At 47.1% G+C, this 21567-nt stretch overlaps 1 protein-coding gene across 2 annotated transcripts in view; it reads left to right on the forward strand.

Moving 5' to 3' along the window:
* LOC121291897 (regulator of G-protein signaling 3-like) overlaps positions 1–21567 on the forward strand; it is a 231763-nt gene that overhangs the window by 194183 nt on the left and 16013 nt on the right. The gene's annotated exons all lie outside the window — the stretch shown is intronic.

A 21567-nucleotide genomic window follows, 5' to 3' on the forward strand; every position in this document is an offset into this window, starting at 1 on the left:
TTAAATCGAGTAAATAAAGAGAAACTGTTTCCAATGGACTGAAGGATTGATAACTTGAAGGCATGAATTTAAGGGGATTAGCAAAAGAGCCAGAGGTAAACATGAGGAAGATTCTTATTATGCAACCATAGAATTTGGAATATGCTGCTTTATAGGGTGATGCAGACAGAGTCAATAGTTGTCTTCAAAAGGGAGTTGGAGAAATATTTGAAGGAGAAAAACTTGCAGAGATGTAGAGAAAGAGCAGCAGAGTGGGATTAGCTGGATTGCTCACTGGAGTAGCCAGTCCTGAGTGGATGGGCTGAACGGCCTTCTTGCATGCTGTCCTATTCTATGGTTCTATTTGCTGAGGGATAAATGTTGGTCCTGGACATGGAAGAGCTCCCCTGCCCATCTCAAAATAGTGCCTGGTGCCTTTTTTTTACCTCCAACTGAGAGGACAGACCTCCAGATTAATGTCTAATCTGAAAGATAGTACCTCTAACAGTGCAACACTCACTCAGTACTGCAGTAATGGGAGAGTGAACCCAGATCCTGTGCTCAAGTCACCAGACCTTTGACTCAGAGGTGAGGGTGCTACTTAGTGAGCCACATGCAGTGGGAATGTTGATCATACTTGACCCCAAACTCATATCTCACATTCGCAGGGTCAAAATCTTGGAACTCCCTCCCTAACAGCACTGTGGGTGTACCTACACCACATGGACTGTGGTGGGTCAAGAAGGCAGCTCACCGCCACCTTCTCAAGGGCAATTAGGGATGGGCAATAAATGCTGGCCTAGTCAGTTACGCCAACATCCCAGGAAAGAATTTAAAAAGGACTACATGTGCTTAACCCACTGAACCACCTAGTCCCTATCACTGTCCCTGCACTCTGGTGGTATTACCTTGAATGTACATTGGCTGTGTGACTCATGCTGTATTGAGCTTAGCTTTTGCAGTGATGTGGAAACAGGACCTTTGTTTTGATGTGATGTACTTTGTATAAACACAGTTTTTATCTTCCTGACTTCTCTGGTTCCCCAGAAGGGTTTAGTGACAATGAAGTGAGCTTTTATCTCAGTACAGTGAACTCTCATTGTCTGACACATTTTTCCTATCACAACAAACTGTAGGGTACTCATTGTGCTGACGATAGGTCACTATGACTAGTGGGTATGGTATTATTGTGGTTAAATTACTAGACTAGTGATCCAGAGATCCTAGACTAATGAGGTAGAGACATAAATTCAAACCCCACGATGGCATGAGGGGAATTTAAATTCAGTTAATTAAATCCATCTGGAATAATAAGCTAGTATCAGTAACGATGACTGTTAAACCACTGGGATTGTTGTAATAAGTTGCCTGTTTCAAATGTTCTTCAGGGAAGGAAATCTGTCATCTTTACCTGTTGTGATCTACATGTGACTCCAGATCCATAACAACATCGTTGACTTCTAACCTCCCTCTGAAATGCCAAGCGAGCTGCTCAGCTCTACCAATCTGCTACGCTTGCAGCAGTTCAAGAAGGTGGCTCACCACTGCCTTCTTAAGAGCAGCTAATGACAAGCGATAAATACTGGTCTTACCAGCGACACCCATATTCCGTGAATGAACCCATCTACCTTCAATTGTGCACTGAGCACGTTGCATTAGATTGATCTGGATCCTTTTAGATAAAGCTCCACTTTTCAGGCGCTAAGGGTAACCGTCATTAAGGGGAGGCAGAAAAAGGAACACGTGCACTTATATCGAACCTTTCACAGCCACAGGATGTCCCAAAGGGCTGTACAGTCATTGAGATACTTGTTGGAGTTCAATCGCTGTCGTAATGCTGGAAAAAGCAAAGCCAAGTGGTTCATTGCACATCTCACAAACAACAATGTGACAAAGACCAGAGAGCCTGTTTTGGTGATTTTAAAGGGGTAAATATTGTCCGAGTTCTCCTTTGGACCATGGGATGTTTTACATCCGCTGGAGAGCTCGGTCAGGGCCTTGGTTTAACATCTCATCTAAAAGATGGCACATTTGACAATACAACACTGGTCCCAGAGTGGCACTGATGTGTCACATTGAATTTGGTGCTCAGATTGCCTGCCCACCATCTACAAGACACAAGTCAGGAGCTTGATGGAATACTCCCTACTTGCCTGGACAAGGCACGTGCAGCTCACACAACACTCGAGAAGCTCGAAACCATCCACGGCAAAGCAGCCCTGCTTGACTGGCACCCCGTCCGTCCGCCACCTTCAACATCCATCCGCTCCTTCCAGAGTCAGGTTGGGTTGGTGTTGCTGGTCTATCAGCCAGTGAGGCAAGACAAAAACAGAAAATGCTGGAAAGACTCGGCAGGTCTGGCAGCATCTGTGGAGAGAGAGAGACAGAGTTAACATTTCGAGTGCGTATGACCCTCCACCAGTGTGGTGACCACTGGCAACAGCTTATTGTGGAAAAAAGGAATGTGCGAGACAACTGGAGCGCCCTGCTTTGAGATAAAATTGCACTTCATTGCCACTAAAACCTGGAGGGAGAATCAGAAGCATCATGGAGATGGAAGCCATTTGGTGAAACATGCACCGCATCAAAAAACAAGGGCTCAGCTTACGTTCCATTTGGGGCAGAGATCACCACTGTCGGGAATTCAGGGCCAGGCTAATCTCAACCATCTGGAGGAGTCCCAAGTTTTATTTTCCCTGGTTTTTCGACTTTCGCAGGGAATCACGTAGTTTGGGGTTGGGGTGGAGAGTGTAGATATTGAGGTACACAAGAATGTACAATTGTGTGGGGTATGCTGACAGAACCAATGGTTCTTACCTACCAGTCAGTGTCCATATATTGGTCTAAAACAATCATTCTGAGTATCGCTGAAAAAAGAAACATGTTGAAGCTTTTCGTCTTGCACTCATCAAGGCACTTCACAAGAATACCAGTACGAGAGGAAAACAACAATTTATACTGTATGCAAAGAGGGTGCTGATTGGTTGGCAAGCGGACTCTGATTGGTAGAGGCATTGCCATGGAGAATGCACCAGTGATGGTGACTGACAGTTAGCCTTTTGTCGCGATGGTCAAGGTACTGACTGTACCCAACCAGCCCGTGCTTGCAAAACTCAAAACACAATGTCCAACATTAGATGCAATTCCACGATTGGACAACATTTGCTAAATAATCCTTAGCATCTTAAGAATTACTCCGACAACCAATTGGGCTCGCAGTGTGGCACGTTTGTGTGGAAGCTACATATATTAATACACAGGGCCCTGTTTTATGCAGACAGAAAGAACATGTATACATTACACCTGTTTCAGCTAAACAAGATAAGTGACAGCCGTTCGCTGACTCGTTCCTCAGGGCAATACCTTGACCAATGAGGGTCAAGCTGCCCTGGTTTAAATTTCAAACAATGCTTGGCAGTTAACTGTCAGTCACCATCACTGGTTCATTCTCCATAGCAACACCATTACTAATCAGAGTCCACGTGCCAACGAATCAGCCTTCTCTTCACATACAGAATAAATTGTTGTTTTCCCCCCATATTAGTATCCTTGCGAAGTGTCCTGATGAGTGCCAGACGAAAAGCCTTGACGTGTCTCTTTTTTCATTAACACTCAAGGTCTGTACTGCCAAATGACAATAATTCTATTTAATTTTATTTTCTGTGAAGGGCTTTAGGGTGTCTTGAGTTTGTGGAAGGCAATGTAGGAACTCATACTTTCTTTTCTTGCTCAGTCTTTTGTTATTTGAACCTTTTTGAGAGCACTTGTCTCTTTAAAAGCCTCTGGGAATCAGCCATGTGTTCAGGGCATGAATTCACTCGCTGCTATTAAATAAATTTCATTGCATTATTAAATTCACTGAAATATTAGGACTCCCTGTCGTCTCAGCTACTGTCTGAGACTAATACAGCAAGAAGGAGTTAGCCTCCATTCAAGAGAAGAAGAGGAAGACTAGCTATGTTGAGTAAATTGATCATGGCTGGCAGTGTCAGAACAGAAGCAATAAGGCACCCCCCGGAACAAGATATCTCCCGAAAGGAAGATGGGCATTTATATGGCATCTTTCACAACTTTAGAACATCCCAAAGCAAATTATAGCCAGTGAAATATAGTCACCATTGCAATGCATGAAATGCCGTAGCTAATTTGTACACAGCAAGCTCCCACAAACAGCCATGACCAGGTACTCTGATTTTTACTGACATTGATTGAGGAGTAAATGTTAGTTCAGGGCATTGAGGAGCCCTTCCCTGTTACATCTTGAGTTCGGGGTCTATATGAGGTTTCCTTGGGGTCTGCCTGTTACCCTAAGAATACTACCATAGACTGCTATTTGTAAAGACCATTCTTCTTTATTTACAGACCAATCCACATCTGAGTACTCTACACAAGGTTGTACTCCTGCTTCTCTCCAGACCACAGTTACTTAGTCATGTAACATTGCATCATAGTTCCATCAGTAGTTACATCAGAATCATGGAGCACCTGATGTTAACCTTTTACATCATCTACTCTTCCTCCAAATAGCAGTGGTGGAATCTCTTATGTCCAGTTATAAGTGCAGACAGAGTCCCTGTTTCACGGCTAATGTGAAAGACCGCACTAGCAACACTGCAGCATACCCTTGGTGCTACCCTCAACATCCTGGGGGTTATCATCGACCAGAAACTAAGCTGGAATAGCTATATAAATATTGTGACTACAAGAGCAGATCAGAGGCTGGGAATCTTGAGGTGAGTAACTCGCCTCCTGACTCCCCAAAGCCTGTCCACCATCTACAAGACACAAGTCAGGAGTGTGATGGAATACTCTCCACCACTTGCCTGGATGAGTGCAGCTCCCACAACACTCAAGAAGCTTGAGACCATCCAGGACAAAGTAGCTTACTTGATTGGCACCCTACCCACATTGTTCACTCCCTCCACTACAGATGCACAGTGACATCAGTGTGTGCCATCAACAAGATGCACTGCTGCCACTTGCCAAGCCTCTTTCAGCACTTCCCAAATATGCAAGTTTTACCATCTAGAATGACAAGGGAAACAGATGTATTGGAACAACACCACCATGACCTCCAAGCCACTTAGCATCCTGACTTGGAAATATATCGCTGTTCCTTCACTGTTGCTGGCTCAAAATCCTGGAACTCCATCCCTAACAGCACTGTGGGTGTACCCATACCACACGTAGCAAGTATGAAATTGTCGATTTTGGCAGGAAGAATAAAAAAGAAGGTTATTATCTAAATGTTGAGAGCTCTGAGATTCAGAGGGATCTGGACGTCCTAATGCATTTTTTTTATTAATTCGCGAAATGTGGGCTTCGCTGGCTGGGCCAGCATTTATTGCCCATCCCTAATTGCCCTTGAGAAGGTGGTGAGCTGCCTTCTTGAACCGCTGCAGTCCATGTGGTGTAGGAACACCCACAGTGCTGTTAAGAAGGGGGTTCCAGGATTTTGACCCAGTGACAGTGAAGGAACGGCGATATATTTCCAAGTCAGGAGTGTCATGAATCACAAAAGGCTAGCATGCAGGTACAGCAAGTAATTAGGAAAGCTAATAGAATGTTATCATTTATCGCAAGGGGGAATTGAATACAAAAGTAGGGAGGTTATGCTTCAGTTGTACAGAGTACTAGTGAAACCACATCTGGAGTACTGTGTACAGCATTGGTCACCTTATTTAAAGAAGGATGTAAAAGCGTTAGAAGCAGTTCAGAGAAGGTTCACTAGACCAATACCAGGAATGGGCTGGTTGTTTTATTAGGAAAGGCTGGACAGGTTAGGCTTGTATCCACTGGAGTTTAGAAGAGTAAGAGGCAACTTGATTGAAACCTTTAGGTCCCTGAAAGGTCTTGACAGGGTTGATGTGGAGAGGATATGTCCTCTTGTGAAAGAATCTAGAATTAGAGGTCCCTGTTTAAAAATAAGGGGTCACCCATTTAAAACAGAGATGAGGCAAATTTTTTTCACTGAGAGGGTTGTGAGCCTTTGGAACTCTTTTCCCGAAAACATGGTGGAAGCAGAGTCTTTGAATATTTTTATGGCAGAGTTAGATTCTTGATTAACAAGTGGGTGAAACATTATCGGGGTAGGTGGGAGGTTACATTCGGATCAGCCATGATCTTATTGAATGGCGGAGCAGGCTCGAGGGGCTGAGTGGCCTACTCCTGCTCCATGTTCATATGTTCACATGGACCGCAGCAGTTCAAGGACGCAACTCACTATTGCCTTCCTAAGACAATTAGGCCTGAATGTAGGAAGCATGATCAGTAAGTTCGCAGATAACATGAAAATTGGTGGTGTTGTAAATAGTGAGGAGGAAAGCCTTAGACCGCCATGTGATATAGATGGGCTGGTAAGATGCGCAGAGCAGTGGCAAATGGAATTTAATCCTGAGAAGTGTGAGGTGATGTATTTTGGGAGAACTAACACAGCAAGGGAATACACAATGAATGGTAGAACCCTAGGAAGTACAGAGGATCAGAGGGACCTTTGTGTACATGTCCATAGATCCCTGAAGGCAGCAGCACAGGTAGATAAGGTGGTTAAACGAAGGCATACGGGATATTTGCCTTCATTAGCCGAGGCATAGAATATAAGAGCAGGGAGATTATGTTGGAGCTAGTTAGGCCACAGCTGGTGTGCAGCTCTGGTTGCCACACTATAGGAAGGATGTGATCGCACTGGAGAGAGTGCAGAGGAGATTCACCGAGATGTTGCCAGGTCTGGAGTGTTTCAGCTATGAAGAGAGACTGGATAGGATAGGGTTGTTTTCCTTAGAGCAGAGAAGGCTGAGGGGGGACCTGATAGAAGTATACAAAATTATGAGGGGCATAGATAGGGTAGATAGGAAGGAACTTTTCCCCTTAGTAGAGGTGTCGATAACCAGGGGTCATAGATTTAAGGTAAGGAGCAGGAGCTTTAGAGAGGATTTGAGGAAAACAAATGTTCACCTAGAGGGTGTTTGGAATTTGGAACACACTGCCTGATTCTAATCCCATTTTCCAGCACTTGGACTGTGGCCCTGTATGCTATGGTGTTTCAAGTGCTCATTTTGGGCTGGTAGAGGGAGGAACCCTCATAAAATTTAAGAAGTATTTAGAAGAGCACTTGAAACACCATAGCATACAGGGCCACAGGCCAAGTGCTGGAAAATGGGATTAGAATAAATAGGTTCTTGATGGCTGGCATGGACACGATAGACCGAAGGGTCTGTTTCTGTGCCATATAAATCTATGACTATATGTAAAAATTCTGGCATTGCATGCAATGCCCACATTCCAAGAATGAATAAAAAAAAGCCCTGTGAGTGTCAGCCTGGATTTGGCAGTCATGCCTCCAAAGTGGAACTTGAACCCGCGACCCCCCCTGCCTCAGAGACAGGAAGTATTACCAGCTGAGCTGCAGCTGATGCCTAGCGCTGGAAAACGCGTATGTGTTGACTTTAAGAGGAGGACAGGGTTGGGTTTGTTAACAATGCCACCAATCACCTTCTGCTGACCTTTGTTGTCTACACTCACACATAAAGCATGGCTAGTTGGAGATGATAGTAAATGAACCAAACACCAGCCGACAATTGCAGGGAGCAGAGAGGCTGAAAATTAGTGAGGGGGATGTAAAGATAAATTGAACAATTAATTGCTGACATAAGCCATATCTGATGTTTAGGGACCGTTAATGAACAAATTGCATTTGCTTTTGTTTGAAAAAACTTTTAACAAGAAACCAATTTGTTTTGGATTTCCAGCATCCGCAGTTTTTTTGTTTTTAACCAATTTTATTGATCCACTGGCTGACTGAAATGCCCAGGGTGGTCACTTACCCAGTACAGTTGTACAGGATGGGAAAGAGGACATGACCCTGACACTCACCCTGTCCGTCTGCATCTGACCCTCCTGCCAGTGGAAACAGTTTCCCCTTATTTGCTCAATCAAATACTTTTTGTCATTTGAATACTCCCCATTGAAGCTTCCCTTTCACCCTCTCTACTTGAAGGAGGACAAATCGCTGGACAAGCTGAGCAATCCCAGGTTGTAATTGGTGGAGCACTGCATTATTCTGTATTACCAAACAAAGCTGGGAAAATGGTCAAGGTGACTGTTCCGGCAACCGCGCTTATGATCGAAACATCAGTCAGGGAGGATTAAATCTTTCACCCAGCACAAAGATTGACACTTTTATTGATGGAGATTTTTATTGAGCTGGCCAGTACATCATTTTACTTTTAATTCTTGGCTGATGCATTTCTTGCTCCTGCTGTTCGATGCTAGGGACTGCACTGGTAGTTGTGGGTTGTATTCGCAGCACAGGTCATCATTCCCCTTCACGTTCAGTCGACTGAGAGGAGGTAATGCATCATGCATGAGGAATAGAAAACAATGAAAAGCCTGTCAGGCTCGGAAAATACAGCCAGCGGCAGAGTTAATGAGTCCTGTCGGTGCCTGTATTTGCAACTTGCCTTGATGACCAGCTCTGGTCTTTTGTCTGAGTATTGTAAGGCCCAGCTGTTCTGTGCTAATCTTCCTTCTCGACACAAGCAGCCACCCCAGTACAATTGCCTACCCTGTTCCCATGTCCCTTTCCTTTCAGCCGACACTTTTAAAGAAATTCTTTCAAGGCATGTGGAAGTCATTGTTGACCAACACTAACTGACCTTGAGATGAATGGCTCGCTAGGCCACTTCAGAGGGCAGTTAAGAGTCAACCCCATTAAGGGTCCCATTATCTACCAGTTGGGCTAACCCAGCTATACAAAGCCCTAACACGTTGGACCTAGCTTAAGGAGGCCACGAGCGATCACTTTTAGATTGGGATCTGGGTGAACTGTTGCCAGGTAGCTCTGTTTTCCGAATTACCTGGAAAAACTCAGCAGGTCTGGCAGCATCGGCGGAGAAGAAAAGAGTTGACGTTTCGAGTCCTCGTGACCCTTCGACAGAACTTGCGTTCGAGTCCAAGAAAGAGTTGAAATATAAGCTGGTTTAAGGTGTGTGTGTGTGGGGGGGGCGGAGAGATAGAGAGACAAAGAGGTGGAGGGGGTGGTGGTGTGGTTGTAGGGACAAACAAGCAGTGATAGAAGCAGATCATCAAAAGATGTCAACGACAATAGTACAATAGAACACATAGGTGTTAAAATTAATGTTGGTGATATTATCTAAACGAATGTGCTAATTAAGAATGGATGGTAGGGCACTCAAGGTATAGCTCTAGTGGGGTTTTTTTTTATATAATGGAAATAGGTGGGAAAAGGAAAATCTTTATAATTTATTGGAAAAAAAAGGGAAGAGGGAAACAGAAAGAGGGTGGGGATGGGGGAGGGAGCTTACGACCTAAAGTTGTTGAATTCAATATTCAGTCCGGAAGGCTGTAAAGTCCCTAGTCGGAAGATGAGGTGTTGTTCCTCCAGCTTGTTCTTTTCCCACCTATTTCCATTATATAAAAAAAAACCCCACTAGAGCTATACCTTGAGTGCCCTACCATCCATTCTTAATTAGCACATTCATTTAGATAATATCACCAACTTTAATTTTAACACCTATGTGTTCTATTGTACTATTGTCGTTGACATCTTTTGATGATCTGCTTCTATCACTGCTTGTTTGTCCCTACAACCACACCACCCCCCCTCCACCTCTTTGTCTCTCTATCTCTCCGCCCCCCACACACACACCTTAAACCAGCTTATATTTCAACTCTTTCTTGGACTCGAACGCAAGTTCTGTCGAAGGGTCATGAGGACTCAAAACGTCAACTCTTTTCTTCTCCGCCGATGCTGCCAGACCTGCTGAGTTTTTCCAGGTAATTCTGTTTTTGTTTTGGATTTCCAGCATCCGCAGTTTTTTTGTTTTTAGCTCTGTTTTCCTGTGTGTTACACAGCTACACTGATTTTCCCATCATAATTCCATCTGGGGACATCTCCAGTCACAAGTATCAAATGCTAACCTTGGGGGAGGTTTAAATCGCAGGTCCAGTGTGAGAATGCATAGCTCTTAATTGATTCAAACTCAGCTGACTAGAGAGGCATTAGAACCAACTATGCATGTGATAGCAGCCATGCTGTGGGGTCCAAGTGGTAAACCACACCCCTGACCCCTTTCCAACTGGCAGAAGGAGTTCCAATGGTTTAAATTCCACTAGCTGCCATGGTGGGATTTGAACTGATGCCCCCCTGGGCCTCTGGATTACTAGTCCAGTGATATTACCACGACTGCACCATCTCTCTCTAGCCTAGTCTTAAATGTTAATACTATCCCTCTTTCAATCGCTAACATGCATTCCATATGTTAGTGAAACAGTATTCTGGAGGCCTGGGCTAATGATCAAAGACATGTGTTCAAATCCCATACCCTGGGGAATTTAAATTCAGCTCATTAAATAAAAAACTAGTCTCAGTCAAGCTGTTGGATTGCCATAAAGCCTCCTCTGGTCCATGGGTGACCTACAGGAAAGGGAAGTCCTCACCCATTCTGACCTATGTGTGACTCCAGATACACAGCAATGTGGTTGGCTCTTAAATGCCCCTTGAAATGGTCTAACAAGATACACTCAGTTGCATTCAAGAAGGCGCATCACCCCTATCTTCTTAAGGGCAATTAGAGATGGGCCTGGCCAGTGATGGCCATGTGCCTGTAATCTCCTCATTTCAAAGGGAAACAGCCCCAACTATTCGTTTATCTTCACAGCCATGTTTCATCTTAACAGGCAGCATCCTAGTGAGGCTGCACTGTATCCTTTTCATTAGGAACACAGGAACAGAGGAAGGCCATTCAACCCCTCAAGCTTGTTCTCCCATTCAATTAGATGATGACTGATTTGTATCCTTAACTCCATTAACTTGCCTTGATTCTGTAACCCTTAATACCCTTGTTGGACAAATGCCCATCAATCTCAGATTTGAAATTTTAAATTGACTCCCAGCCTCAGCAGGTAATTTGGGTGAGAGCGTTCCAGATTTCCAGTCCTCTTTGTGTTTCCTGACTCTAGCTAGCTCCTTCCTAGCTTTACATTCTGAATGAGCCCATTTTATATGAGACTTTCCCCACCAAAGGAAATAGACTCTCTAAATCGACTTATTAAACCCTTTACTCATCTTAAACACCTTGATTAGTTCACTCCTTACACCTTACCCAAAGGAATAGCCTATTCAGCCCATCGCTTAATTTAAGCCTTTTAACCCTGATATAGTTTCAGTGAACCTGCATTATGAATCCTCACTATTACCTCAATAATCTTCCTATTGTTTGAAACCTGAAACCGCTCCTCCTAATCGAACCATGATCTAAGACATTATATCAATTTATTATTCTTTCATGGGATGTAGGTATCGCTGGCTAGACCAGCATTTATTGCCCATCCCTAATTGCCCCTTGAGAAGGTGGTGGTGAGCTGCCTTCTTGAACCGCTGCAGTCCATGTGATGAAGGTGCCCCCACAATGCTGTTAGGGAGGGAGTTCCAGGATTTTGAACTAGTGACAGTGAAGGAACAACGATATACTTCCATGTCAGGATTGTGAGTGTTTTGGAAGGGAACCTCCAGGTGGTTGTGTCCCCATGTGTCTGTTGCCCTTGTCCTACTAGATGGTAAGAGTCATCTGGTTTGGAAGGTGCTGTTGAAGGAGCCTTGATGAACTTCTGCGGTTCAACTTGTAGATGGTACACATTGCTGCCACAGTGTGTCAGTGGTAAAGGGAGTAGATGTTGATGGTGGTGGATGGGGTGCCAATCAAGAGGGTTGCTTGAGTGTTGTGGGAGCTGCACTGATCCAGGCAAGGGGGGCGTATTTATCACACTCCTGACTTGTGCCCAGTAGATAGTGGATGGGCTTTGGGGAGTCAGGAGGTGAGTTACTCACCACAGGATCCTAGTGTCTGACCTACTCTTGTAGCCACAGTATTTATATGGTGATGGTAAAGTCCTTGAATGCCAAAGGGTGATGATTAGGTTCTCTCTTGTTAGAGATGGTCATTGTGTGGTGTGACTGTTACTTGCCAATTGTCAGCCCAGCCTGGATATCATCCAGATCTTGCTGCATTTGGACATGGACTACTTCAGTATCTGAGGAGTCACGAATGTTCTGAACATTGTGCAATCATCAGTGAACATCCCCACTTCTGACCTTATGATGGAAGGAAGGTCATTGATGAAGCAGTGGAAGATGGTTGGGCCTAGGACACTACCCTGAGGAACTCCTGCAGTGATGTCCTGGAACTGAGATGACTGACCTTCAACAACCACAACCATCTTCCTTTGTGCCAGGTATGACTCCAACCAGTGGAGAGTTTTCTCCCTGATACCCACAGATCTCTGAAGGCGGAGGGGCATGTTAGTGGGGTGGTGAAAAAGGCATATGGGACACTTGCCTTTATCAATCGAGGCATAGATTACAAAAGTAAGGAGGACATGTTGGAGTTGTATAGAACTTGGTGAGGCCACAGCTGGAGTACTGTGTGCAGTTCTGGTCGCCACATTATAAGAAGGATGTGATTGCACTGGAGGAGGTGCAGAGGAGATTCACCAGGCTGTTGCCTGGGATGAAACATTTAAGTTATGAAGAGAGGTTGGATAGACTTGGGTTGTTTTCGTCGGAGCAGAAAAGACTGAGCGGCGACCTGATTAAGGTGAACAAGATTATGAGGGGCATGTTCAGGGTGGATAGGGAGCAGCTGTTCCCTTTAGTTGAAGGGTCAGTCACAAGGGGGCATAAGTTCAAGGTGAGGGGCAGGAGGTTTAGGGGGGATGTGAGGAAAAACTTTTTTACCCAGAGGGTGGTGACGGTCTGGAATGCACTGCCTGGGAGCGTGGTGGGGGCAGGTTGCCTCACATCCTCTAAAAAGTACCTGGATGAGCACTTGGCACATCATAACATTCAAGGCTATGGGCCAAGTGCTGGTAAATGGGATTAGGTAGGTAGGTCAGGTGTTTCTCATGTGTCAGTGCAGACTCGGTGGGCCGAAGGGTCTCTTCTGCTCTGTGATTCTGTGTGATTCTGTGACTCCAGTTTTGCTGGGGCTCCTTGATGTCACACTCTGTCAAATGCTGCCTTGGTGTCAAGGGCAGTCACTCTCACCTCACCTCAGGAGTTCAGCTCTTTTGTACATGTTTGAACCAAGGCTGCAATGAGGTCAGGAGCTGAGTGACCCTGGCAGAACCCAAACTGAGCATCAGTGAGCAGGTTATTGCTGAGTAAGTGCCACTTGATAGCACTGTCGGAAACTCCTCCGTCACTTTACTGATGATCAATTAACCTAAAGTTTTATATTCAATACCTCTTGTTAAGTTGAAATGGATGCATTGAAAGTTAGGTGCATCCTATAATTTATTCATTCATGGGATGTGAGCGTCGCTGGCTGGGCCAGCATTTATTGCCCATCCCTAATTGCCCTTAAAAGATGGTGGGGAGCTGCCTTCTTGAACCGCTGCAGTCCATGTGGTGTAGGTACACCCACGGTGTTGTTAGGGAGTGACTTTGACCCAGCGACAGTGAAGGAACAGTGACATATTTCCAAGTCAGGATGGTGAGTGTCTTGGGGGGGAACTTGCAGGGGGTTGGTTCCCATCTCTCTGCTGCCCTTGTCCTTCGAGATGGTAGCGGTCATGAGTTTTGGGGTGGCAGGGTTGGGAGCTCAATCCATTGTGTCTGAATACTGTCCCACAGGGATCGTGCAAGTTTCCTCAAGGTTTAAGGGAGTGAGGGGACAGGGGCTCAGCCAAACAATGCTCTTGAAATGATGATGTGGCTGCTTAAATTTGGCTGTTCCCTTACCTCCCATACCTGGCCGAGATGGGTTTACCCCTCAGGAGAGGGGTATGGGGTTTGTTGGAAAATGACGGAGGGAGCTGGGGACTGGAGGGTGAAGGTTGACTGGTACGGCACTATCGGACCATCTTCAGGGACATTCCCCATTTCCCATGTCCTGGTCCTGGAAGAGTTCACCACTGTGAAGGAGGTAAATACCCTCAGAGAGCTACTGGAAAGAGGAGGAGTGGACTGATAAATCCAAGGACGAAAATATAAATCTCTATATAGAGATGATGCTATCTAGACATTTGCTTCTCGTGTAAGAACATTAGAATCAGGAGATCGCCATTCAGCCCCTCGAGCCTGCTCTGCCATTCAATTAGATCAGGCCTCATTTCAGTATAGAACATTAGAACCATACAACAACAAATGCTTGCATTGACGTAGTGCCTTTAATGTAGCAAGACATCCCAAGCCACTTCACAAGGGCGATTATCAAACAAAATTGAACATCGGGTCACATACAGAGCTATGAGCGACGATGACCTTGGCCAGAGAGGTACGTTTTAAAGAGTATCGTCAGGGAGGAGAGAGAGGTAGAGAGGGGGAGAGGTGTAGGGAGGGAATTCCAGAGCTTGGGGCCTAGGGAAGCTGGGAACATGGCCATCAATGGTACAGCGATTAAAATCAGGGATGTGCCAGGAACACTGCAGCAGAGAAGGAGCCCATTCGACCCATCGTACCTGAGCCAGCTCTTCGAAGGAGCTCTCCAATTAGTCCCAAGCCCCACCCAAGCCCCAGCCTGCTTTTCCCTCCCCGTGGCCCCCAACACATTTTTCCTGTTTAATTGTTTATCCCATTTGACCTTTGAAGGTTCCTCACGAATCTGACCCCTCGCCCCTTTCAGGCAGTGCATTCCAGATCACAACAACTCGCTGTGTGGCAAAAAAATCACTCCCCTCAACGCCTCACCTTGGACCCACGTCCAAACATGGCCTGTGCTGTCTAAAATCCCTGATCACGAGCAGGGAAAGAGAGAAAGAGAGAGAAAGAGAAAATAAGCGATGGAGAAAACGGAGAACAGTCTGAAGGGTGTAGAAGTCTCTGAAACCAAGTAAAAAATCTTCCTCAGAGCAGGTAGCAGGAATGTGACAACAACAACTTATATTTACATAGCACCTTTAACATCATGTAGCATCTCAAGGTGCTTCACAGGAGCATTAGAAGACAAAGGGCAGAATTTTCCAGTCCCGCCAAAGGCAATGGAATTGTGAAGGGCTCGCCTCATTTTCCTGTCCCACCCCTGTCACGATGGGATGTAATGCTGTGCTCAAAGTACCACACCGAGCCCTATAAGATTCGTCAGATGACCAAAAGGTTGGTCCAAGAGCTAAGCTTTACAGAGTTACAGCCTTAAAGGAGGAAAACGAGGCAGAGAGGAAGAAAGATGTAAAGAGAAAATTCCAGTACTTGGGGCCTAGGCAACTACAATGGTGGAGCGATTAAAATCAGGGATGCTCAAGAAGCCAGAGTTAGAGGAGCGCAGATATCTCGGAGGGTTGCAGGACTGGAGGAGATGACAGAGCTGGAGGGGGGAGGAGTGGGGGTGGGCAGAGGGGTGGGGGGGACAAAGCCCTGAAGAGATTTGAAAACAAGGATGAGAATTTCAAAATCAAGACGTTGGTTGACTGGGAACCCTTGCAGGTTAGCAAGGAGTGGTAGGTAAACATGACTTGCTGTGAATTAAGACATGAGCAGCAGAGTTTAGGATGAGCTCAAGTTTACAGAGGGGCAGGATGCAGGAGACCAGCCAGGAGTGCGTTGGAATCTAGTTAATGAGGCTACAAATAAGCAGCAACAGGAGCAGCACCACAGGGAAACTATTTAAAGGGATACCTCCTTCACAAGAAAGGCTTCAGCAAGCTGGACTCGTTTCTAGGAAGGAGGTAGCTTTAGTCACGTAGCCTGTGATGTGCGTTCATTGATCTGCCACCAAACATTACAATAGGGGTGAAGGGAGGGGGAACGAATCATTGATCGAGTTCATTCCCCAGGGAGAACTAGAATTCACTTCTTGCAGTGAGTTAAATACTAACCTTCCTTCCATATCATTGTGGAAGCTGAATTCTAATTACAGGTAATGTTGAAACATAACAACAGCTACACGCTGACTGGGTTCACGTGGGCTGTACAGGTAGGTGGTTGAGATAACCCAGCAAAATGCAGCTCAGTGCTTCGAGAAACCAACTCCATTGAATGAAAAGTTACAGCTGGTCCACTCCACAGACGTCCTCTCGATGCCCTTACTTAGTAAAAATCTGTCAGTCTCACCGTTTAAAGCTCCGGTTAAACCCCAGTAAAACTTCCGGAGGTACAGACTTGCAGATTCCCAGTCCCCTTTGTGTGAAGAGTTGTTTCCAGACTTGTACTCCCGATGTGAACAGCCTGGCCCTAATTTTACCTTACGTTCTGTATGCCCTTCAACTGGGCCAATCGTTTCTCTCTATCAAACCTATGTAAAAGTTTCATTAGTTTAAGCACCTCTCCTCCCTCTCCGGCAGTCAGAGGAAGTAAGACAAATCTATGCGACCTGTCCTCATAATTTTAACTCTTTAAGCCCCATCATATTCTGGTGAATCTGCTGTGCAGTCCCCTTTCCAAGTCCAGGGTATCACCCCTGAGGTGCCCTGCCCAGAAATGAGTGCAGTGTGAGGGAGACCAAACCCCAACTCTGCATAACTGTAACTGAGCACATTCCAGCCCCCTTGATATAACAGGCCAACAACCCCATTAACCTACTGGGGGAGATGGTGCCTGGTGTTGTAGTAATGTCATTGAGCTAGTAATCCACCAGCCCCAGCTAATGTGGTGGGGACACAGGTTCAAATCTCACCAAACCAACAGGTTTAACTTTTTAAAAATCAGTAATATGAAGCTAGTCTCAGTAATGATGAAGATAAAGCCATCGTCAATTATTGTAAAAACCCATCTAGTTAACTAATGCCCCTTGAGGGAAGGAAAACTGACATCCTTACCCGGTCTGGCCTACATGTGACTCCAGACCCACAGCAATGTGACTGACTCTGAGCTGCTGGTATTACAGCAACACCCACCTCCCACCAAAAAGTAAACTCATCACTTTTTCTACCTGTCCATGGGCTCTTAGTGATCTGTGCGTACAGGCGCTGTAAACTTCCCCCTCCAAAACTCCTCGCCTCTTCTATATCTTCCAATTTTCCCTCCTTCAATGCAGTGGATGATTTCACACTTTTCCACATAGCACTCAGCTTTGCCCCAGTTTTACCCACTCACTTAATCCTTCATAACTCCCACCTACACTCTTTGCTGTGTCTCCTAAATTAGTGCCACCTAATAGCTTTGATAGAAAATTCTCGATTCCTTCACCCAACTCGTTGATACCTTGTTGGTATGAGGATACAAATCTGTAGGGCACTGTTTCTCTGCCCTAAAGATACTTTGTGAAGGAGAATGGCTGGCGTTGTAGCAACTAAAGGGTTGAACTTACTGTGCATGTATGGGCAGGTCTGTGTGTGTGCACGTACATGTATGTGTGTGTGTGTTTGTGTGTGTGTGTGTGTTTGTGTATGTGTGCGCATGCGCGCGTGTGTGTGTGTGTGCATGTGCGTATGGGTGTGCATGGTGTGTGAAGGTGTGTGTGTGTGTGTGTATGTGGGCATGTGTGTGGGCATGTGTGCATGTGTGTGCGTGTGTGTGTATGTGGGCATGTGTGGGCATGTGTGTGTGGTCATGTGTGTATGTGCATGTGTTTGTGTGCATGTGACGTGAATGTGGGTGTGTGCATGTTGGTGGGTATGGTGGGCGTGTGTTTATGGGTGTGTGTGCGTGTGTGTGTGTGTGTGTGTTTGTGTGTGTGTGTGTGTGTGTGTGTGTGCGTGTGTGTGTAACTTTACATCAGGTTGGGCAGCGCTGCCCCATATGGTCGACTAGTTCAAGAACTCCCACTCTCTCAGCCCACATCTGGGTGTCTAGGCGAGTGAGCTGAGAGACAGCAGACTGGCTTTCGATTGCAGCAGGATGGGTGGGAGTGAGGGGGAGTTGGTGCGTGGGCATTGGAGCTGCGGGGGTGGTGTGGGGGCGTAGTTGCAGAGATTAAATAGCTGATTTTCTTCCTGACTTGCCGTGACAGGTTAATGGTTCTATCTCCAGTCTCTCAGCCAGAACCAAGGAGCGGGGTTCCCAACTCTCCGGGATTGTCCTGGAGTCTCCAGCGACTGAACTTTGGTATGAGGGATACCCACAAAGAAAACCATAGGGGGCCATTTAAAAAAAAACCTGTGCTCCTGGTAGCTTATTATAAAATTACTGCAGATGGGAAAGTGAAAAGGCTGCTTTACTGAGGGTCTGGAATTATCCAGTTGGCAAACAAAGAGTCTGTCCGCTCTTTGATTGGCTGAGAGAAATTGGGCGAACATGTTAGTCGACAAATGGCAGAATTGAGGGGGGGGGAAGATGGAAGTGAGGGCCACGTGATAAGAGGCCCAGGAACGCACCAGTCAGCGATGGCAGCCTCTGTCTTCTGTGACACAATGGGCTGCGCTGTCACCTCAGAGTCAGAAAGTCGTGGGTTCGAGCCCTACACCAGACATCTGAGCACAAAATCCAGGCTGCCCCTCCCTGTGTAGCACTGAGGGAGTATTGCAGTGTCAGAAGCGCTATCCTCCGGCTGAGACATTAAACGGAAGCCCCGTTGCCCTCGCAAGTGAGCGTTAAAGATCCCAGGGCATGATTTTGAAGAAGGGGGCAGGGAGTTACCCCCAATGCCCTGGCCAATATCCCTCGATCAACATCATTAAACTAACGGGAGACCTGGCCACTCTCGCATTGCTGTTTGTGGGAGCTTGCTATGCACAAATTGGCGTTTTCAAGAAGAGCACGCTTCCAGGAAAGCACTTCATCGAGACATGCGGAGGCTGTGAAAGGCGCTACGTGAATGCAATTTATTGTCACATTGCTGTTCCTGGGATGTTGCTGTGTGCAATTTGTCAGCCGCTTCTCCCTATGTTAAAGCAAAGGCAGCACCCCATTGGCTGTGACATGTTTCGGGAGTGTCCCGAGGTGGTAAGCAGCATCATAAATGCTTCCCTCCTGACTTTGCAATCTCCTTCTGCAGCCTGTTAACTCTGGACAGCCAAGGTGTAGCACGACTGATAACCGCAATGAAATAACTCATCTCCACGCATAAAAACACAGGTGGGGTGGGGAGAGTTGTTCGGGGGAGGGGGAAAGCACATTGGATCAGTGCGATTTAAATTTAATATTCGGATTTACAGAAAAGCGCAGAGTCTGAGAAGGGAGCAGCTTTTAATGGGCTGTCAGTGCGGTTAAATCTTTTATCAGTCACTGCCGTTGGCAGCCTCACCTCCAACAGAAGGTTCCCATCAATAACTTCACCTCCACCGTATCCCGGTTAAACACCACTTCCTGCAGATGTCACCATTCAGATGTAGCAGCCACCCTTTATTTATATCCAGCCTCACCATTCTCCACCCTCCATTTCTCTTCACTGCCTTCCCGAGGGCACAGGCCTTCAATGAGGCTGGTGTTCAGAAGCAGAGAATCACACAGCGCACAGGGAGGCTACTCGGCCCATCACACTCGAGCCAGCCCTTTGAAAGAACAGCCCCATTAGCTTGACCCTCTCTTGTTGCACAGGCCCTGCAGATGTTTCTGTTTTGAGAAAGTAGCCGAAGTTCCCGGTGTAACTGGGGATTGGGGGTGTTGGGGGTTGGGGTAGCGTGTGGGGGTTGGAGAGACAGGTCATAGTCATATAAACACACACACACACACACACACACACACACACAGGGCAGGATCTTCCAGTCGGCGAGTGAGGGCCCATTTACCAGCGTACAAAATGATGCGGGATGATGTTAGGTAAAACTCCCCGCATCACCTCACGTCGTTTCCACTTTCAGGTTGGCGGGGGCTCAGCTGAGTTGGATGAATACCCGCTGACCTGTCAAAGGCCTGTTCAGGCTATGAGAAAACCAATTCAGCTCATTATTGGACCTGCCCGTCCAACCTTAAGGGAGCCCAGGCAGCCACCTGAAAAAACATGAAACCTCATCCACGGGCGGGATGAGGTTCCATGAGGGTATTTAAATTTTAATGAAAGGTTTAAGTAAGAGTTATGGACGTGTCCCAACTCATGCGACAGTGTCACGTGAGGGAACATCGTTGGGGAAATGTTGGAAGTCCTTTTTTGAAAGTTGAAAATCTGAGCCGACCGCCACCACCAGCCCCCCCACCCAGCCCTCCCACCCCACCCCGAGTCAGCACTTTGCTTCAGGGAGGTCTGTGTGTTATTTCACCCGCATGGGCAAAAGAGGCACCCCCGGCTGAGGGAATTCCACCCCCCCCCCCCCCCACACACAGGGAGTGCACAGCGCTTCCTGGTGGACGTCACATAAAATGGCAGCGTGCCCCCTCCGGAACCCCACACCCCCCCCCCCCCCCCCCCCACAATTGGGAGCACCAATCAGGAACCCTCCCCGGTCATTCTTCCCCACCCCTCCCCCCCCCACCGCCCTCCACAACCCCACTTCCCGCAACAGGAGGGAAATTTGCCCTTAAACACATACACACACACATGCACAGGAATGCTGCTCTGTCAGAGGGTCAGTGCTGAGGGAGTGCTGCACTGTCAGAGGGTCAGTCCTGAGGGATTGCTGCTCTGTCAGAGGGTCAGTGCTGAGGGAGTGCTGCACCGTCAGAGGGTCAGTACTGAGGGAGTGCTGCACTGTCAGAGGGTCAGTACTGAGGGAGTGCTGCACTGTCAGCGGGTCAGTACTGAGGGAGTGCTGCACTGTCAGAGGGTCAGTACTGAGGGAGTGCTGCACTGTCAGAGGGTCAGTACTGAGGGAGTGCTGCACTGTCAGAGGGTCAGTACTGAGGGAGTGCTGCTCTGTCAGAGGGTCAGTACTGAGGGAGTGCTGCACTGTCAGAGGGTCAGTGCTGAGGGAGTGCTGCACTGTCAGAGGGTCAGTGCTGAGGGAGTGCTGCACTGTCAGAGGCTCAGTGCTGAGGGAGTGCTGCACTGTCAGATGGTCAGTACTGAGGGAGTGCTGCACTGTCAGTGGGTCAATACTGAGGGAGTGGTGCTCTAACAGAGGGTCAGTACTGAGGGAGTGCTGCACTGTCAGTGGGTCAATACTGAGGGAGTGCTGCACTGTCAGAGGGTCAGTACTGAGGGAGTGCTGCACTGTCAGAGGGTCAGTACTGAGGGAGTGCTGCACTGTCAGAGGGTCAGTACTGAGCGAGTGCTGCACTGTCAGAGGGTCAGTGCTGAGGGAGTGCTGCACTGTCAGATGGTCAGTACTGAGGGAGTGCTGCACTGTCAGTGGGTCAATACTGAGGGAGTGGTGCTCTAACAGAGGGTCAGTACTGAGGGAGTGCTGCACTGTCAGTGGGTCAATACTGAGGGAGTACTGCACTGTCAGAGGGTCAGTGCTGAGGGAGTGCTGCACTGTCAGAGGGTCAGTACTGAGCGAGTGCTGCACTGTCAGAGGGTCAGTGCTGAGGGAGTGCTGCACTGTCAGATGGTCAGTACTGAGGGAGTGCTGCACTGTCAGTGGGTCAATACTGAGGGAGTGGTGCTCTAACAGAGGGTCAGTACTGAGGGAGTGCTGCACTGTCAGTGGGTCAATACTGAGGGAGTGCTGCACTGTCAGAGGGTCAGTACTGAGGGAGTGCTGCACTGTCAGAGGGTCAGTACTGAGGGAGTGCTGCACTGTCAGAGGGTCAGTACTGAGGGAGTGCACTGTCAGAGTGTCAGTACTGAGGGAGTGCTCCACTGTCAGAGAGTCAGTACT

This window comes from Carcharodon carcharias, chromosome 19, assembly GCF_017639515.1.
Source record: "Carcharodon carcharias isolate sCarCar2 chromosome 19, sCarCar2.pri, whole genome shotgun sequence".
Classification (NCBI taxonomy): Eukaryota; Metazoa; Chordata; class Chondrichthyes; order Lamniformes; family Lamnidae; genus Carcharodon; species Carcharodon carcharias.